The sequence below is a fragment of the Talpa occidentalis genome, unplaced genomic scaffold (genome assembly GCF_014898055.3).
Source record: "Talpa occidentalis isolate TD23 unplaced genomic scaffold, MPIMG_talOcc4v2.1 talOcc4.2, whole genome shotgun sequence".
Taxonomy (NCBI): Eukaryota; Metazoa; Chordata; class Mammalia; order Eulipotyphla; family Talpidae; genus Talpa; species Talpa occidentalis.
The window spans coordinates 41,662,664-41,681,145 of NW_023602073.1; the positions used below are offsets into that span (position 1 = coordinate 41,662,664).

The 18,482-nt window shown below is 45.2% G+C and overlaps 1 long non-coding RNA gene across 1 annotated transcript; it reads left to right on the top strand.

The window, feature by feature from the left end:
- Positions 1-1,270: 1,270 nt before the first annotated feature.
- On the top strand, positions 1,271-16,485 carry LOC119253193 (uncharacterized). Its single transcript, XR_005127003.1, has 3 exons — positions 1,271-1,283; positions 15,599-15,802; positions 16,452-16,485. It is a non-coding gene; the product is annotated as an uncharacterized LOC119253193 (long non-coding RNA).
- Positions 16,486-18,482: the final 1,997 nt, after the last annotated feature.

An 18,482-nucleotide genomic window follows, 5' to 3' on the forward strand; every position in this document is an offset into this window, starting at 1 on the left:
AATCTGTGGCTGGCACGTGTGCACTGTCTGTGGCCCTGGCACCTTGACTGGGCCCACAAGGCCCTGTAGGGCATAGCCAGAGAGGAGCAGGGCTGACAGGCACACTGGGTGGGAGGACAGGCACCCCGGGTGGGAGATGTCTCTGCCCCCAGCAGGGCTGGCCAGGCTCTGGGTGAGGCGTGTGCAGGTGCCCTTCCCAGGTGGGACCCTCCAAGTGCTGTGAGCCTGACACCAGCCTCCCCTCCAAGGGCAGCAGAGAGGAGTGGCCCACTCCCAGGGAGAGGCTCCACACTCTGGAGCTCCTCTGGGCCCATGGGAGACAGGGAGCTGGAGTTGCCGATGCTGCAGGGCCTGCTCCTGGCAGGGAGGATGAGCCAGGTCAGCAGCCAGAGACCTGGTCCCCAGGTTGTCCCTGGCTGCATGGCTCCATCCAAGGTCTCTGGGAGCTGTGCTGCTGTCAGTGTTGTGAGATGAGCCTGGTATGGAGGGCCAACAGGAAGTGGCCCAGGTAGCCATGTGGCGGCCAGGGGGGAAGCGGGGGGGGGGGCATCTGTCTGAGCAGGAAGTCCAGGGAAGGGGACCCAGGAAGTGACATCACCTCCGCGAGATGACAGGGCACACATGACCTCGGAACCCTGGTTCCCAGGCAGTTCGTTCTGAACCAAACCTGACCCAGTTCACTTGCCTGGTGGGCCTGGACCCGGCCCCACCTTTTCTTGCTGTTTGCCCAGGTCTCCCCGCAGTGGACCCAAAAAGGTCCCGAAACTCGTGTCACACTCTGCCGAAAGGCATGAGGAGCGTGTGCGTACGCCTCAGGCCAGCACCAGCACTGCCCCGAGGTAACTGGGGGGCCCTGGGGACAGGTCAGACCACGCCAGGGCTCTGATGCCCCCACTCCTCCCTTCCCCCTGTGAGTGCGTGTGTGCGTGCGGTGACAGTGAGTGTGTGCGTGCTCCAGGAAGGAGGGTCTGGCCCACCCAGGAGTCTGCTCATGTCTACACAGAACCAGCCTGGCTGGTGGTGGACCCAAACCGTCTTGGCTGCTCCCTCTTGCCCCAGCTGGTTGCTACCCGCAGATGCGTCTGTTTACTCCCAGGAGGTCTTTGTGTCCAGGAAGGTGAAGAGATCCAGAGAGTGCAATTCCCCGACTGTCCTCCCACAGCCCAGTTGGGATCTGTCCCAGCACAGAGCCCAGGTTGAAGTGCATCTGCAACTTTGAGATTGGGGCACATGTCCAAAGGAACTGGCTGCAGTACCCGAAATCCCTGGAGAGCCATCCGAGGGTGAGTGGCCCAGGCTGGTGCATGGGCCCGACTGGGCGGGGTAGGGTCAGGCGGCCCTTGGAGGAGACCACACGGGCTAGATTTGGACCACGAGCAGTCTGACCTGGCATCTGCAACTGCCTCATTTGAGGAACAGAATCCCAGGGGCCCCTATTTAGGGTGGTCCTGCTCAGGGCTCTAGCATGTGGTCTGTTTGAAAAGGCAAGTGGCAATCTGGCGTGTGGCTGATGGCCTGTCCTCTCGCATCTCTAGCCGCTTCTCAAGGAGCACAGCCAGGCTCCCCTGCAGCCCATGGGACAGGCCAGAGCCCAGCCAAGTTGCTGATGGGAGAGAAGCAGACACGGGGTTGTCTCTGGTTGTGCTGCAGGATCCCTGCAGGGGCTGGTTCCCCAGCAGGGGCTGCTGCTGCCTCGCACCCTGGAACCTGCAGGATGTTGGCCAGAAGTGGCTTCCTCCCACAGGTGTTGTTCGAGCTCAGGACGCTCTTGCATAGGCTGCATTCTCCTGGCCAGGCCTGGCTGTTCCAGCAGGGGTGGAGTGAGCTCAGCACTGTCCCATGGAGTGCAGCATCCTGGTCATTGTCTGGTTCCTCCTGCAGCACTCCTCTTATCTCAAATCCTCAAGAAGTCTTGGGATCCTGCGCCAGTCTTGGCTTCCCCAGAAGGGGTGGGGGTGTGAACTGCCCACACTGGGCAGCTCCTGAAGCATCCTGGCCTCTACCTGTCTCCCGCGGTGGGGCTGTGTTGTAAACACACCACTGCCAGCATGCCCTGCTGGGGCCTGGCTAGGGCCTGGCTTCTCACAAACAGGTGGTGTGTGTATGCCCAGCAGGTTGTCCCACAGGTTGCAGGTCCTGGACTGGTTTCCCCAGCAGGGCTGGTATTAGCTCAGCAGCCTGGGGACATCCTGCTGGAATCTGGAGAGTTTCAGGCTATGTAGGGGTTTAGTAAGCTCAGAGTGCCCAGGAACAGCTACACTACCCTGGGCATTGTCTGTCTGACCCAGCAGGCCTGCTGGGCTCTCCTGTTAGTCTGTAACAACATATGCAGAGGGTGCTCACCTCATGCCATTCCTCCAGGGTCCCATCCCCTGACCCCTGTCCTGCCTGCCCACCTCTGGTGCTGACTAAGCACCGCTGACCCCAAACCTCTCCTCACCCACCTCTCTAGCCACATATCCTCGTTAAACTTCTACTATCCCTCCACCCACTGACACCTGGCCTTCCTCTTGTAATTCAAAAATCTTTGTTTCCTCATTGATTTCACGTTTTTTTCATTTTATTTCCTCAGGGTTTCTTGTTCATTATAGAAATACTAATAAAGTTTGTTTTGTATCACCCAAATTTTTCACTCCTTTGCGTCCAGTTCTGTCATCTGTGCTGGCCTCCTTCTTGCTTATGGCCTATGCAGAAGATCTACAACTAGTGTAAACCCTTTAGCCAACCACTCACTGCCCAGGCCCCTCAGGCCCTGATTCCTTCACATGTCTGCTGCCTCTGTTCTGAATTCTACCTGGGCGTTTTACAGAGAAGGAACCAAATAAGTGGTGACCTGGATCTTCCCAAGTACACAATAGAGGTAGTACACATGGTAGTGTAAGGAAAATTGGTTTGTTGGGCCTCCCTGGTGTCCTACAGGTGAAGTCTCAGCGCTGTCACCACTGAGGCCTGAGTCTAGCCCAGGCCAGGGAGCTGACCCTGCTAGGGCTCAGCAGACTTCTCCTATCTCACCAGATGCTCCCCTTAACAGTGTATTTCAGTAAATCTACCTGTTCTGCTTCCCACTCTGTCTCTGCTGAATCCTCTTATCCCTATGCCGAAAGAAAAAAAAAAATGGGGGATATTGAATTTAGTTAAACAGTAGGGTTTTGTAAATGAGCAATATCTATCAAATCAGCCATATGTCATTACATAAGTATAATCAAGAAATCATTATTAATGTCTATATCAGTCCATGTTAGGACATCCATTTATAAGAACATATGTTTTAGGAGGAAGATATTAAGATTAGAGATGTAATGGGATATCCAGGGCTACAATTTCATTAAATAGCCTCACCCAGGAGCACCCAATGAGACAGTGAGGAGTGGCAAGAGCTGCAGGCAGTGCCCTGATGACTTAATTTGAATGGTGGCAATGTTGACCTCCCTCGTTACGGCTATAAAAATGACTCCTGGCAGTGGTTTGTGACTTTCTGAATGATTCAGTGCTGAGAAGGAGCAAGATGAAAGATGAACGTCAAAGGAAGTTAGGAAATGAGGCATTTTTGTCCATGGGAGTGGACACAGGGTTAAGACCTTTGTGTCTCATGTTAGTTCTCACCTCAGAGAGCACCTACCACAGAGAATGTCCCCTTGGTGTGGATAACACTCAGCCTCTCTCGTTGGTCACCCCAGGGCTTATTCAACAGTCCCTGAAAGTCATAGAAATCGAGATCAAGGGTGATTTAATCATACCTGAGTCCAGTAGCATGAGTTTCTTCTCATCATGGGTGATTCATCAGTCACTGTCACTCACGAATGCCCAGATTTCCAGTCAAAGAAATCACAGTCAAGCTCTTGCTGTGATAACATCACTTAAGTAGACCAGACAGCTACATGGTAACAGGTGGATTTCTTCACTCAGTTTACCCTGTTATGGAGAGTGATTTGTTCTCAAGAATTGATATCCATTCTGGATGTAAGATTCCCTTCCCTGACTGCCCGCATCTCCTTTCAAGAGCCAACAGATTGCTGATTCACCAGCATAGAGCCTATATAACATGCCTCTGATAAGGGGCACATTTATGGTGAAGTAAGTATGACATTGGCAGCGTGTCTGCAGGAATCACTGATTCCACACAGCATGTCACCTGGAAGTTGACAGCATAATTGAAGGATGAGAGACATTAAAAACTTTTAACATTTTATCTTGGGCAAAACACTCTGAGATGGTGGAAGACAGCTTTCAACCATGTGCTATACACATTGAAGTAATGGCCAATATATAATCTGTGTTCCAATATTGAGAAAGCATGGATCCTGCAACTAAGAGGTGAAGAAGGATCAGCCACTCTCACCATTACTCCTAATGATGCACTGGAGGAATTTATACTTCTCGCCCCACACCTTTCACCCTATTAGATTAGAGGCTCTCCAGGGACGTGAGGTGGGAGGTTGGGAGGCATATTTGTACCAGCAAGGTTCTGCTGGATTTGATGTTATATCTACTGCCTAAGCATTTATATTCCTTGAGCCAGTGAGCCAGAATGAACTCTATTGTGATCGTTTTCAGAATAATTGACCCTGATTACAATGAGGAGCTAGGGTTGCTGCTGCACAATGGAGTAAGAAAGGAGCACATGTAGAAACTCTGGAGAACTGGGGCTTCTTGCCAAATAGAAATACAAACGGGCCATGCAGCAACCATGTCCTGATGGGGGTGAGGGTCTCAGTCTCCCACTCTGCAGGGATGAAGAATATAGGTTTGCTCCAGGGAGAGGGCAATCTGGAATGGCTGTGTGGGAAAGAGACAAAGCACATTAATAATGGTGTTGTGACCACATGCATCTGTGGAGGCTTGGTCCATTAACAGAGTCTTTTGTAGAGCTTGTCACTGGCCACCACATCAAAGACTCTGGGACTGACTGGACTCCACAGAGTGCGTGAATAGATCTGAGTGGTGTAAGGAGTAGACTCTATGGGACATTTCTCAGGCCTCATGTCTTCTATCCCTTCAGTTCACCTTTTTTTTTTTTTTAGATAATAAATTTTATTGTTATATTCCCCATACAATTGCAGCCCCCACATTCTGACCCAATCCCTCCCCTCCCGCCCCCGCCCCCCTAAAAGTGTCTCTGGTTCATAGTTTTTGTTGATTTTGATTTTCATTTTCTTATAGTTATTCATTTTCCTGGCCCCTTATTTAAGTTTTCTAGATTCCTGCTATGAGTGAGACCATCCGGTAGTTTTCTTTTTCTTTTTGGCTTATTTCACTGAGCATGATCCCTTCCAGCGCCATCCATGTTGCTGCAATTGCATGTGTTTATCTTTTTTGAATGCTGAGTAATATTCCATGGTATATATGTACCACATCTTCTTGATCCAGTCATCTATTTTTGGGCATTTGGGTTGTTTCCAAAGCTTACCTATTGTAAACAGTGCTGATATAAACATAGGGGTGCAGGTGTTCTTTGGAATTGATGTTTCTGTGTCCTTTGGGTAAATACCTAGGAGTGGAATTGCTGGATCATATGGAAGCTCTATGTTTAGTAGGTCCAGAAAACTCCACACAGCTTTCCACAGTGGTTGGACCAGTTTGCACTCCCACCAACAGTGTAGAAGAGTTCCTTTTTCTCCACACCCTCGCCAACATTTGTTGTTGCTAGTTTTTTTAATATGTGCCATTCTCACTGGTGTAAGATGGTATCTCATGGTAGTTTTGATTTGCATTTCCCTGATGACAAGTGATGTTGAACATTTTTTCATATGCCTGTTGGCCATTTGCATTTCCTCTTCAGAGAAGTTTCTTTTTTTTTTTAAATTTTTTTTTAATAGAGGCATGTTTTTTATTTATTTATTTGTTTGTTTGTTTGTTTGTTTTGTTTATACATACACTGGGTACAGTCAGAAGCGCGGGAGGGTGAGAGAATTCACCAGAGCCAGAGCAGGGAGCAGAGCAGGCAGAAGGACCGAAGTACACTGCTGAGGGGAGCAGCGGGCGGCAGGAGAGGTCTGCGCGCCATGTGGGACCCTCCTCTGTTGGCCGGGGAGCAGCAGGGTATCGAACCGGCGCCCCATAGGCCGCGGGCAGCTTCGCAACCCAGTGCTCAACCGCTGCGCCACCGGGGAGGCCCCAGAGAATTTTTTTTTTAGCTCTTCTGCCCATTTTTTGACTGGGTTATTTTCTTTGTTGTTGTTGAGTCTCATCAGCTCTTTGCAGATTTTTGTGATCAGTCCTTTATCATTAGTGTTGGGTTCAAAAATGTTCTCCCAGTTGGTGGGTTTTCTCTTTGTTTTTGTTATTGTCTCTTTTGCTGTGCAGAAGCTCTTTAATTTGATGTAGTCCCAGCTGTTTATCTTTGCCTTCACTATCACTGCTTTGGGTGATGTGTCTGTAAAGATGTCTTTGATGTGCAAGTCACGTAGTGTTTCGCCTATATTTCCTTCTATATATTTTATGGTTTCAGGTCTTATGTCTAGTTCTTTAATCCATTTTGAGTTGATTTTTGTGTATGGTGTGAGGTAGTGGTCAAGCTTCATTTTTTTCCATGTAGCGACCCAGTTTTCCCAGCACCATTTATTGAACAAACTTTCTTTGCTCCAATGCATAGTCTTTGCTCCTTTGTCAAAGATTAGTTGACCATAAATCTGTGGGTTTATTTCTGGATTTTCTATTCGATTCCATTGGTCTGTATGTCTGTTCTTGTTCCAATACCATGCAGTTTTGATGATTATGGCTTTGTAGTATAGTTTGAAGTCTGGGAGTGTGATGCCTCCATTCCCTTCTTTTTTTTTCAGGAGAGCTTTGGCTATTCGGGGTTTTTTGTGATTTCATATGAATTTCATCAATAATTGTTCTATTTCTTTGAAGAATGACATTGAAATTTTGATTGGAATAGCATTGAATCTGTATATTGCTTTTGGAAGAATGGCCATTTTAATAATGTTTATTCTTCCAATCCATGAGCAGGGGATGTCTCTCCATTTCTTTGTGTCTTCTTCTATTTCTTTTAACAGTGTTTTATAGTTTTCTTTGTATAGGTCCTTTACCTCTTTTGTTAGATTTATTCCCAAATATTTGATTTTTTTTGTTTCAATAACAAAAGGGATGGTTTTTTTGATTTCTTCTTCTTCAGATTTATTGTTTGTGTATAGGAAGGCTACTGACTTTTGCGTGTTGATTTTGTATCCTGCCACTTTACTGAACTGATTGATGAGTTGAATTAGTTTTTCTGTGGAGTTTTTGGGGTTCTCTATGTATAATATCATATCGTCTGCAAATAGTGATAGTTTGACTTCTTTTTTTCCTATTTGGATTCCTTAGAGTCTTTCTCTTGTCTTATTGCCCTGGCTAGGACTTCCTTTATTATATTGAAAAGCAGTGGTGAGAGTGGACATCCTTGTCTTGTTCCAGATCTTAATGGAATTGCTTTCAGCTTTTCACCATTGAGAATGATACTGGCTGTTGGCTTGTCATAGATGGCCTTTATGATGTTGAGGTATGTTCCTTGTATCCCAAGAATTTCAAGGGCTTTTATCATGAATGGGTGTTGCACTTTGTCGAAAGCTTTCTCAGCATCTATTGATATTATCATATGGTTTTTATATTTCTTTTTGTTGATGTGTTGGATAACGTTGATTGATTTTCGGATGTTGAACCATCCTTGTGTCCCTGGAATGAATCCTACTTGGTCGTGGTGAATTATCTTATGGATACATTGTTGGATTCTGATAGCTAAAATTTTATTGAGGATTTTTGCATGAGTGTTCATTAGGGAGATTGGCCTGTAGTTTCCTTTTTTGTGTTGTCCTTGTTCGTTTTTGGTATTAGTGTAATGTTGGCTTCATAGAACGTGTTTGGTATTGTCCCTTCCTTCTCAATTTTTTGGAAGAGTTTGTGAAGGATAGGCACTAATTCGTCTCTGAATGTTTGGTAGAATTCATTTGTAAATCCATCAGGTCCTGGGCTTTTGTTTTTGGGGAGGTTTTTGATTACCATTTCAATTTCGCTATTTGTAATTGGTCTGTTTAGGTGTTCTATTTCTTCTTTATCTAGCTTTGGGTGATTGTAGAGTTGTAGGAATTTGTCCATCTCCTCTAGATTGTTAAACTTGTTTCCATATAACTGTTCATAGTAGTTACTGATTATTCTTTGATTTCTGCTGTGTCCGTTGTGATTTCTCCTCTTTCATTGATGATCCTGTTTATTTGTGCTTTCTCCCTTTTTTCCTTTGTGAGCCTGGCTAGGGGTTTGTCTATTTTATTGATTTTTTCAAAGAACCAGCTCTTGGTTTCATTGATCTTTTGGATTGTTTTTTTAGTTTCAATTTCATTTATTTCTGCTTTGGTTTTTATTATTTCTTTTCTTCTACTGGTTTTGGGTTTTTTTGTTGTTCTTTTTCTAGATCTTTGAGCTTCGAGATTAGGTTGTTTCTTTGCGTTCTTTCTTGTTTCTTGATGTGAGCTTCTATTGCTATATATTTTCCTCTTATTACTGCTTTTGCTGCATCCCATACATTTAGGATATTGGTGTCCTCCTTGTCGGTCAATTCAAAAAATTTTTTAATTTCTTCTTTGATCTCCTCATTAGTCCAGTGGTCTTCCAGTAGTGTGGTTTTTAATCTCCACGAGGTAGGAAAGTTCCTTGCCTTCTTTTTATGGTTTATTTCTAGTTTGATGCCTTCATGGTCAGAAAAGATGGTTGATATGATTTCAATCTTGGTGTATCTGTTGATGTTTGTCTTGTGCCCCAGTATGTGATCGATCCTGGAGAATGATCCGTGTGTGCTTGAGAAAAATGTGTACTCCGTTTTTTTGGGGTTTAGTGTTCTATAGATGTCTGTTAAGCCCAATTGCTCTAGGTCCTTATTTAGAGCTTTGGTTTCTTTACTTATTTTTTGTCTTGTTGATCTATCCATTGTTGATAGTGGTGTGTTGAAGTCTCCCACTACGTATGTGTTTTCTCCAATGTCTGTTTTCAGAGAGGACAACAGTTGTCTGATATATTTTGGTGCTCCTTCGTTTGGTGAGTATATGTTAATGAGTGTTATTTCTTCTTGAAGTATTGTCCCCTTGATCATAATGTAGTGACCATTGGGGTCTCTTTTTATCTTTTTGAGTTTGAAATCTGTTTTATCTGATATAAGTATAGCTGTTCCTGCTTTCTTTTTTGGTCCATTTGCTTGTAGGATTGTTTTCCATCCTTTAACTTTGAGCCTATTTTTATCTTTTGTAGCTAAATGTGTTTCCTGGAGACAGCAAAAGGTTGGCTTTTGTTTCTTAATCCAGGCTGCCACTCTGTGTCTTTTTATTGAAGAGTTTAGTCCATTTACATTTAGAGATAATATTGATATGTTAGCATCTGTATTTGCCATTGTGATTGTCTTTCCTTTGATTTTAATTATTTATTCTTTTAATAGCTTTTTTTTTTTTTTGGCCTTCTTTCATTGTTATTCGTTCCTCTGAGGTTCTGGCTTTAGGACTCCTTGGAGACCTTTAGGACTCTTTTTGGAGTGGGGGTTTAGTTGTAATGAAATTCTGGAGTTTCTGTTTGTCTGGGAAGGTCCATATTCTTCCTTCAAAGAGGAAGGAGAGCTTTGCGGGATAGAGTATTCTTGGTTGGCATCTGTTTTCTTGGAGTCTGTTGACTATGTCCCTCCACTCTCTCCTTGCCGTAGTGTTTCTTCGGAGAAGTCTGATGTCAGCCTGATTGGCTTTCCTTTGAATGTTATCTGCTTCTTCCCTCTTGCCAGCTTCATTATTTTTTCCTTGTCCTGGATTCTTGGGAGCTTTACTATTATGTGTCTTGCTGTATTTTTCCTTTCGTCGTGGAAGTTTGGTGTTCTTCTTGCTTTTTGTATATCAATTTTCAGCAACTTCTTCACATTTGGGAAGTTCTCTTCAATTATCTCTTTGAATATTTTCTCTGTTCCTACATCTCACTCCTCTCCTTCTGGTATTCCTATAACTCTTATATTTCCTTTCCTCATGGAGTCAGATAGTTCCCGAAGTCTTTCTTCATTCTTTTTCCTTCGTACTTCTCTTTCCTTTTCTGTTTTGGTTCTTTTTATTTCTGTGTCTTCAAGATTACTTATTCGTTCTTCCATTTCATCTATTCTGCTTTCATTGCTTTTCCCAGAATTCTTTAGTTCTTCCATTAATTCTTTGATCTCCTGCATTTCTTTTACTTCCCTCTTTAGGGACTCAATTTCTTTCTTCTGACCATTGTTTTCCCTCTCTAGGGACTCAATTGCATTCTTCTGATCGTTGATTATTTTTCCCTTATCATTGTTTTCCTTTATGACTTCTGTCAGTTTTTTAATCACGGCAATTTTAAATTCTCTTTCTGGAAGGCTCAGAAATTCTTCCAAGTTATTGTCGTTGCAATCTGGGAGCTGGTTTTCTTTTTGTGGTGTGCTTTTTCTCTGGAGAGTTGCTAGGTTGCGTGTGGTTCTTCTCCTCCCTACTGTCTGTTTTCTAATTTGCCGTATGCATTGGGACACTGTGTTGTTGGGACTGGCCGGCATCTTGGGTGGGCTTCTCTGCTCCCCTCTGGTTCCTCCAGGAGTCATCTGTCAGTTTCAAGCAGTCTTTACTGGAGAAAGGTCCCTGTTCTAAAATGCCGCTGTGAGGACACACTCCCCTGTGCGCTTGGTCTGCCCCGGCGGTGGGTTCCTGCCCCCCCTCTGGGCTTGGACTGCAGGCCAGAGGGGGTCTGGCGTGCGCGAACATCCCCCGCTCACCTCTGGCTCCTGAGGAAGCCTTCTGCAGGTAGTCTTTACTGAAGAAATGTCCCTGTTCTAAAATGGTGATGTGGGACACATTCCCTGCGCGTCCGGTCTCAGGCACACTCTTCTGCGCGCCTGGTCTGCCCCGGCTGTGGGTGCTCGCTCTCCCTGCGGGCTCAGACTACTGGTTGGAAGGGGCCCGGTGTGGGCTAACTCCCCAGCTGGCCACTGGCTCCTTCAGGAGTCTCTGCTGGCTTCAAGTCGCTAGGTGGCGCTAGAGATCTCTCCTAGAGCCCTTGGGGAGCTGATTTTCCACCCCGTGGGACAGGGAGCAGAGCGGGGATGGTAGGGTACACCTTAACGGCTTTGGGGTGCTGTGTCTGCCTTGTGCCCCACCGTCGTGGGGAACCCACGCCCCTAATTTCGTGCCCCGGGTCTCAGTTCCAAAGCCCTCAGTTCCAGGACGCAGGCTGTAGCCCAGATCAGTGGCGCGGGAATGGCGCCTTTTGAATCCCGCTCCCCTGCCTGGGCGCCTGGTTCATGCTCACTCAGGGAGGGCCTCCGCGCGTCTCCCCGCAAGCCTAGGTCGCAGGCGCTGGGACCTGGGCAGCTGCGATCCGATCCGGATCTGCGTTTGCTTTTCAACTGCACTGCTTTTCAGCGCGATCAGCGCTGCTTTTCCGCGCAATCCCGATCCGCGTCTGCTTTTCCAGCACGCCGCTTTCCACGCAAGCTTACCGGGCGGCCAGGGCTGTGTGCTGGTGCTGGCCTCCTCCTGGGGGGCGGGGCTCTCTTTAATGGCGCCTGGAGCTCACCTCTGGGGCAGATCCTGCAGGGTTCTCCACAGCTCCCGTTCACGGGGTGTGGTGGCTGCAATAGTTCCTTTCCACTCACAGTCCCGCTTGCTGCATCCTTTGTTCTTGTGGGCCGTTTTGGTTTGTTGTTTCCCTCCTCTCTGCCGTCGGAGAGTGCCGCCTCTGTGGGCGGGGGAGGGGAGCAGGGTTCTGCGCTTTCCTCCCTTCTGGTCCTCTTTTATGGCAACTTTCTTCTTTGGGCAGTTTGCTGGAGTCGTCCGTTTATCTTCCGTGTCCCAGTTCTCACTGGGACCTGCCGCTTTTCCTCCCTATTAACTTTTTTTAATGGGAGATCTTACTCGCAGCGTCTCCTCGCTGCCATGTTGCTCCGCCCCCTCCTCCAGTTCACCTTTTTACTGCTATATTTTATTGTTTCATAGTGAGCAGTTTCATGCAGGTATAACCTTCCACCACCTTAGTCCAGTTGCACCTTATGTGTCACTTTCTGCCTCAGGTCCTTTCTGAAGCCATTCTGTGAGATGACTGCTGAACCGGTCTGGCACCTGCTCACTCATGTACAACCTAGGAGAGGGAATTAATAGCCCATGTGGCGACCCTCGATCTATGGTCCCTCCATCTTTCCTTCCATCGGTGGATAATTTTCTGTATTCCACAGAATTAGCTCCTTCGAGGGCCCCAGGGAGATTGAACCCCAGTTGCCCATGGCAGTACCCAGGTCAGTAAAGCACCCTGGTATCAACTTTTCTTCCACTCCCTGCTTTATGTTTCCTGTTCCCGTGGTAATGAACCCAAATAAACTATTTGCATGCAAAACCTCAAGTTTTTTTCTGGCTAAGATACGTGTGTTACTTGGGGAAAATGGAGATGGGGATAAATCTGCTGACATGGGTGTGGAAAGGTATCCCAGGAAAATTATCATTTATGCTAAATGCTGTTTATGTAAAAACACATAGATATGTAAAGAGATGCATGCAAAAATGTCACGAAAATATTAATGCTTATTATTATGGTAAGATGACAAGATAATTTTTATTATATTTTTATATTTCAAAAGTTTCATATTTTATAAATGGTTTGAGTTGTTCACAATGAATGTGTGATATTTACATTATATAATTAGAGAAACGTAGTAAAAATGGGAGTACAAATAATGAGACAATAAATAGATATTGGGCCAAGGTGGTATTTCTCGCTTTAGACATCTACACATAAAAATCTTTTTTTCCTGAAGCCAGAAAGCAAACCCATCTCTATAGAAGTAAATAGAAGTTTTACCTTGTCAAAACAAGTGTCAAGGCATGAGCAGAGCCCACTAGTTGCATAGCAAGGGCTGGACTTCAGTCTGAGCTCCACTGGAACCTCTTGCTATCCTCACACACCATCCTCCAACCTTGCTGAAATCACATAACTCCAACTCCCACTTGGAGAAAAAGAAAAAAAATGTCCTAAACTCTTAGGCATTTGGTATTTCCTCAAAATTCTTACTTATGAGAGATAACAAGAGGAATTAAATTGGCTTATTTGTTCCAAAGGCTGATTTGGGCCCTATGAGGAATGATGGCATCTATTTACAATTATCTTTCCTCCACTATCCCTCCCTCTGATCCACAGTTTCAAGTCTTTTATTTATAATTGTTATTAATATAGTTTGGTTCAGTTCCTAACTAGAACGTGCACTGGGAAGGAATTGGGACAGTGTTTTTGAGAGGTGGGGAAAGTGATTGAAGCCGTTTTATGAACTAGGATTTGAATTTTGGAAAATATAGGCAACTTTCTATTTCTTTTTAAAGATTTTTTTTTTATTTATATAAGAACTGGAGTGTAGTCAGAGGCATGAGAGGGTGAAAGAATTCACCAGAGACAGAGCAGGGAGAAGAACAGGCAGACAGACAGAAGACACTGCTGAGGGCAGCAGCGGGAGAGGCAGGAGAGGTCTGCCGTGCCATGTGGGTTTCTCCCTGGGCGGCCAGGAATCGAACCCACACTGCAGAGGCTGCGGACAGCTTCACAGTGCAGTGCTCCACCCGCTGCACCACCAGGGAGGCCCGCAACTTTCTATTTCACACCCCTCACAGAAGAAATCTACAGGGTGAAGATTCTAAGTATGAAGAATTTTGAAATGTGTACTGGAATGAAGAAGGTTGGGGAAATCCGTTCCAAAATCATCAGGTGACAGCAGCTTCAAATATTAGTAAATCCTGACTTGAGAATTGAAGAAAATTTCCCACTGGGGAAAAAAAATGGAATGGAAGTTGATACCTGGCACTTGATTCTACAATCCAGAAGAAAGAAAAGGCAAACTTCCTGCAAACATCAGTTTAGGGACTTAAACACACCAGAAGCATCGTTTTTCAACTTCAAGATGGATGTTTCTACCACCCAGTGGCGATTAAACAAACTGATGAACACTCTTTTAAGTTCAATATTCTTTATTGAAAACCATAACTTATAAGACAAACTATCAGGTCATCCCCAAACGCCGGGTTTTCCTTAAACCTCAGGTTCTCACCGTCCCCGGCTGCAGGGGGCCTTTTTGGCCCAGTCAGATAAGGTACTAGCAAGCAGCTAAGAAAAAGGGCCTCACACCGTGGGGCTGAAGATTTAACAACCCTTTGCTTGTTGTTCTTGGTCACAAAAAAGAGAAAAATTTATCAGAAAGTATATTAGGCAATAAATTACACGTATCAGCATATTGTAAGTGAACAGCACGGAAAATTATCTGTTTAGAAATTAGTTATTAAACAATTTGGCCCACTTGACAATGGGAGACAATTTATTGCTCATGCCTGACAAGCAATCCAGCACAACAATTATAGTAGGTCCTTCTTTTGCCTTCTCTTGAAGCTTCTTGGGAAAGTTTTTTAATGAAGCTATTTGAGTTAAGGAGTTTTAGGTAGAAAAAGTTCTGATAGTTGAGTAGCAGCGTGTCCCCTGGCTGAAGGCCATGCGAATAAGAAAAGTCTTTTCTTGCTTAGGCTTTAGCTGATAGGGGTGTCCTGGCGGCTATCCACTGTCTTAGGTTATTGTTTAACTGAAACAATGAGTTTTAGTGTAAGGCTTAGTTTTTTATTAACCTTGAAGGTTGCCTTCTTACTGAGAGCACGTAGTGGCCAAAAGTCTATGGAAAAAAGGATGCACTGATTGTTTCTGCTTTGTTTCTATGCACATGATATTGTCATCTCAGGGCTTGCTAAAAAAGTATAAAGAACCTGCTGAGTCTCTCGGCAGAAGATACTTGCACCTCATCCAGTGTCAGTGTCTCCTCACTGCCTCATCCCCTTCCCCTCAGTCCTTTTCGCTGCACCTAGACTGTCTTTTCCTTTCAAGGACTTCAGACCTGACATTTTGCTGAAAGCTGGTCTGCGGCAATCCCCCATTCCACATGGCTCCTTAGAGGGAGCAAAGAATAAAGTTTTGCCTTACCCTAGGCCTTAGCCTTCCTTTACCTTGTCAATAAGATGTTCTCAAGGCATGGTCCTGTTTTGAGAAGGCAGTGGGTGGGGCGTTCTGAGCTCGGGTGCCTGAATGTCTTAGGAGGCCTGTCTTCAGGATAATGCCAGGTTTGGGATGAGCTAGCCACCCGGATGGTGGAGGTTTCCATTTTCGTAATATTTTAATGTTATTTAGATATCCAAGCACTCCAGGAAGCTTCTAGGGAGCAGGAAATGTCCTCTTGGTCTTGGTCAGCGGGGCAGTGGTTATCAGGTTTATAAAAAGTAAAAACCAATTTTCATGCACTTGATTATAAATAAGATATATTTCAGTTTAAAGCGTTATTAAAAACATATACCTTTAAAATGTTCAGTGCCAGGGATAAAACCTCACACTGTTCTCCTCATGACTTTGGACTGTCACTGCAAAAACATTGACTTCTCCTAAGAGAAAATTAGAATTTAGAGAAGAAATGGATATTTAATTGCAAGATATTTTGATCGGAGACAGTTATTTCCATTTAGGTGATTCGTTTCTTTTCCTTTTTAACATCACATTTGATTTATAGTTGATAGTACCTTGGAATGCTATTTAGTTATAAAACTGGAAATGCTTAATTCTTGCTTTCTGGCTCCTTTCTTAGGACGTGACTTCCATGACCGTCCTTGGACAACCTGCTGACCATGCTGCAGGCAACTCTTGGCTGGAGCCTGCAGCCTGCATGGGGCAGTCCCGATGCCAGTGCACATGGCGGGGAGCCTAGCGGCAGCTGGCTTTTGCTCTCCTCCCCACCCATGCACCCTGGGCTCTTGAAACAGAAGAGGGTGCTCTCCAGACCACGGACCAGGTATGTATTTCCAATTTGGAATTGTTTGCTTTTGTTAAATCAGTCACTCTTTGGCCGACCTGCAAAAGCTGTTTTCTTCTCAGGGTTTCTGTTTTTGTTCACCTATGAAATGAAGGAGCTGGTCTGACTTAAATCACCTGGGGTGATATAACCCAAACAAGAAAACAGGTGTTGTAGCAGACAGTGTTCAGTGCTTTGGTTAAAGAATGTCCGTCCCTTAGCTTTTTCATAGAGAGCATGTTTCTCAAAAACACATGCCTGGTGCAACAAGTTTCATCACCTCTACCTCACTGAGTGGCACTCAAAATACACTAGCTTGGCAACGAGGTGCTGTGAGTATGCTCTGTATCTTGCCCATCCCTCTCCCACCCCTCAAGTCATCCACTCTTTGTGAGAATAACTGAAACCATTGAGAGTTATTATTATTATCAAATGTTTATGAAATAATTTTGACCACAAGATATTGCTAAAAATACATATATAAAATATAAATGTGTATATATAAATATATGTATATAAATATATACAAATATGTGTGTGTATACAGAAATTCCTATTTCTCCTTCACACTGCTTTCCCCAATGACATCAATCTTTGTGGAACCATCATTTCATAACATGATTACCCCTTCCCCACTCTTATCACCCAGCCATCAGTCTTGGATTCTGAAAAAATCCTACTCTCAAATGCAGCATATTTGCAGCACAAGAATGAGAATCTGAGAATAAGAAGCCTTTCCTGGTTCCTGAGCCACAGCTTATTGTCTTTATGTGATATGGCTTCTCAAGGACATAAAAAAATTCCCTCAAACAAAAGCCAATGGTTTATTTATATAAAGTAGAGGCAATGAACTCATGAATGCATGCATTTGCTTATTATTCTTCCTCGCAGAGGAGATGGATGGATGACTCTATTTATCTCTCTGTCTACACATCTCTCTCTCTCCATATGCAAAGAAAAGTGGTTTAAGTTGAGGAAATCAGTGAGTAATGATAGGAGGATTTGGTTGAGATGTGGGAAACTGAAGACTTAGTCCCAGCCCTGCTTATAGAATGAACTTGGCAAGTCATTATCTGAGACATCATTTCCTCTACAATGAGGGAGGAAGGCTGGGGGGACGTGCAGTCAGAGGCTCAAACTGTACAACTCTATGGAGTGACCTTGACAGGCTGGGCTTTCTCGGAAGCTGACTCCATGAAGGGGCTTAGCAGGAAGGCTGCTTATTCAGGAGGAACTGAGGAGCATCATTGACTCTGGTATATAGCTTTATGCAATTTGAGGCAATTTTTCCTGGTGACACTTTCCAACTCTGGACAATAAGGTCTTCACTTAAGTGTTACAGGGCAAGAGAGGGACACCCCAGAACCCCCAAACCTGCCCATTCTAAATACGTTCTGCCGTCTGCCACACCAAGACAAAACATACAAGACCTTTAATGGAAAGTAACTTTAATACAATTAGTGTGCAGTACAGAAAAGACAAAGTATATAGTTTCCAAATCAAGCACCTAAAGTTACCCATGCCCTCATGGGTGAATGCCCAGCCAAACTGGGTTGAACCAAAGCAGGGCCACTGAGGCCCAAAAGTCTGCCACAAGTCTAAAGCACCTTCTGGTGGGGACCCATAGAAAAGGGTCAGAAACAGCCAGACAAGTCTGGAGGAAAAGTGCAAAATCAAAATCAAGATCAATGCTGCCATTGGTCTCTCACCCACATCTGTTTCAGTCCGTCTAGGACCAAACATCAAGCACAGCTTCTTCACATGTCTCTTCACTCCATGTGCCTCCTCTAGGTCTCCTTCTGGCTCTCCATCCTGCTTCCTTCCTTCTCCAGTCTCCTCTTCAGCTTCTTCTCTTCCCTGATCAGCTATAACCTCCCTTGGGTGGGGCAGGGAATCTGGCACTTCCCCTTTTCCTGGGAAGCTCCCTGTTACAGAAGGACCATCTGGGAGGCCCATCACCATGTCCACCACAATGTGAAAGCATAAGGTTGCTGTTAGTAAAATAATAGGATCTTAACATTATGCGGATATTGGAGATCATGCCACTCTACCTCTCTGTTGAACAGTGGAGGAAAATGTGGGGTTCAGTGACTTGCCCATGATCACTCAGCAAGATTACAGCAAAATAAGTCTGTTCTTTCCAGAACAAGACTGTTCACATGGTATTCACCTGATGGAGGACAGGAATAGCAAAACTGCAAAGGCGGCCCCACAAGACCAGCAACCTGGCTCACACAGGAATTGGGGGTAGAAGAGATTAGCATAGCTGTTGACACAGCTATGGAAACCAAGATCCTTAGGTGCCAAAGCCCAAATTACAAAGCATAAGATCCAAGCAGGTATCAAGCTGCTGTAGGCAGTGTCCAGAGCAAAGGTTCAAGGGTAAAGATATGGAGATCAAGTCCATTGTGGAATCTCCTGTCCTTTTCAGATTCTACATAGTTATCCAAAATGAGCAAATGGGCCTTCCTGGTGGCACAAGGGGTTAAGATGCAACCTATGAAGCTATCCGCAGCCACTGCAGGACGAGTTCCATCCCCAGCCAGGGAGCAACCCACATGGCGCAGTAGACCTCTCCTGACTCGCCCGCTGCTCCCCTCAGCAGTGTATTTCAGTCAGTCTGCCTGTTCTGCTCCCCACTCTGTTTCTGGTGAAACCTCTCACCCCCCACACCTCTGGC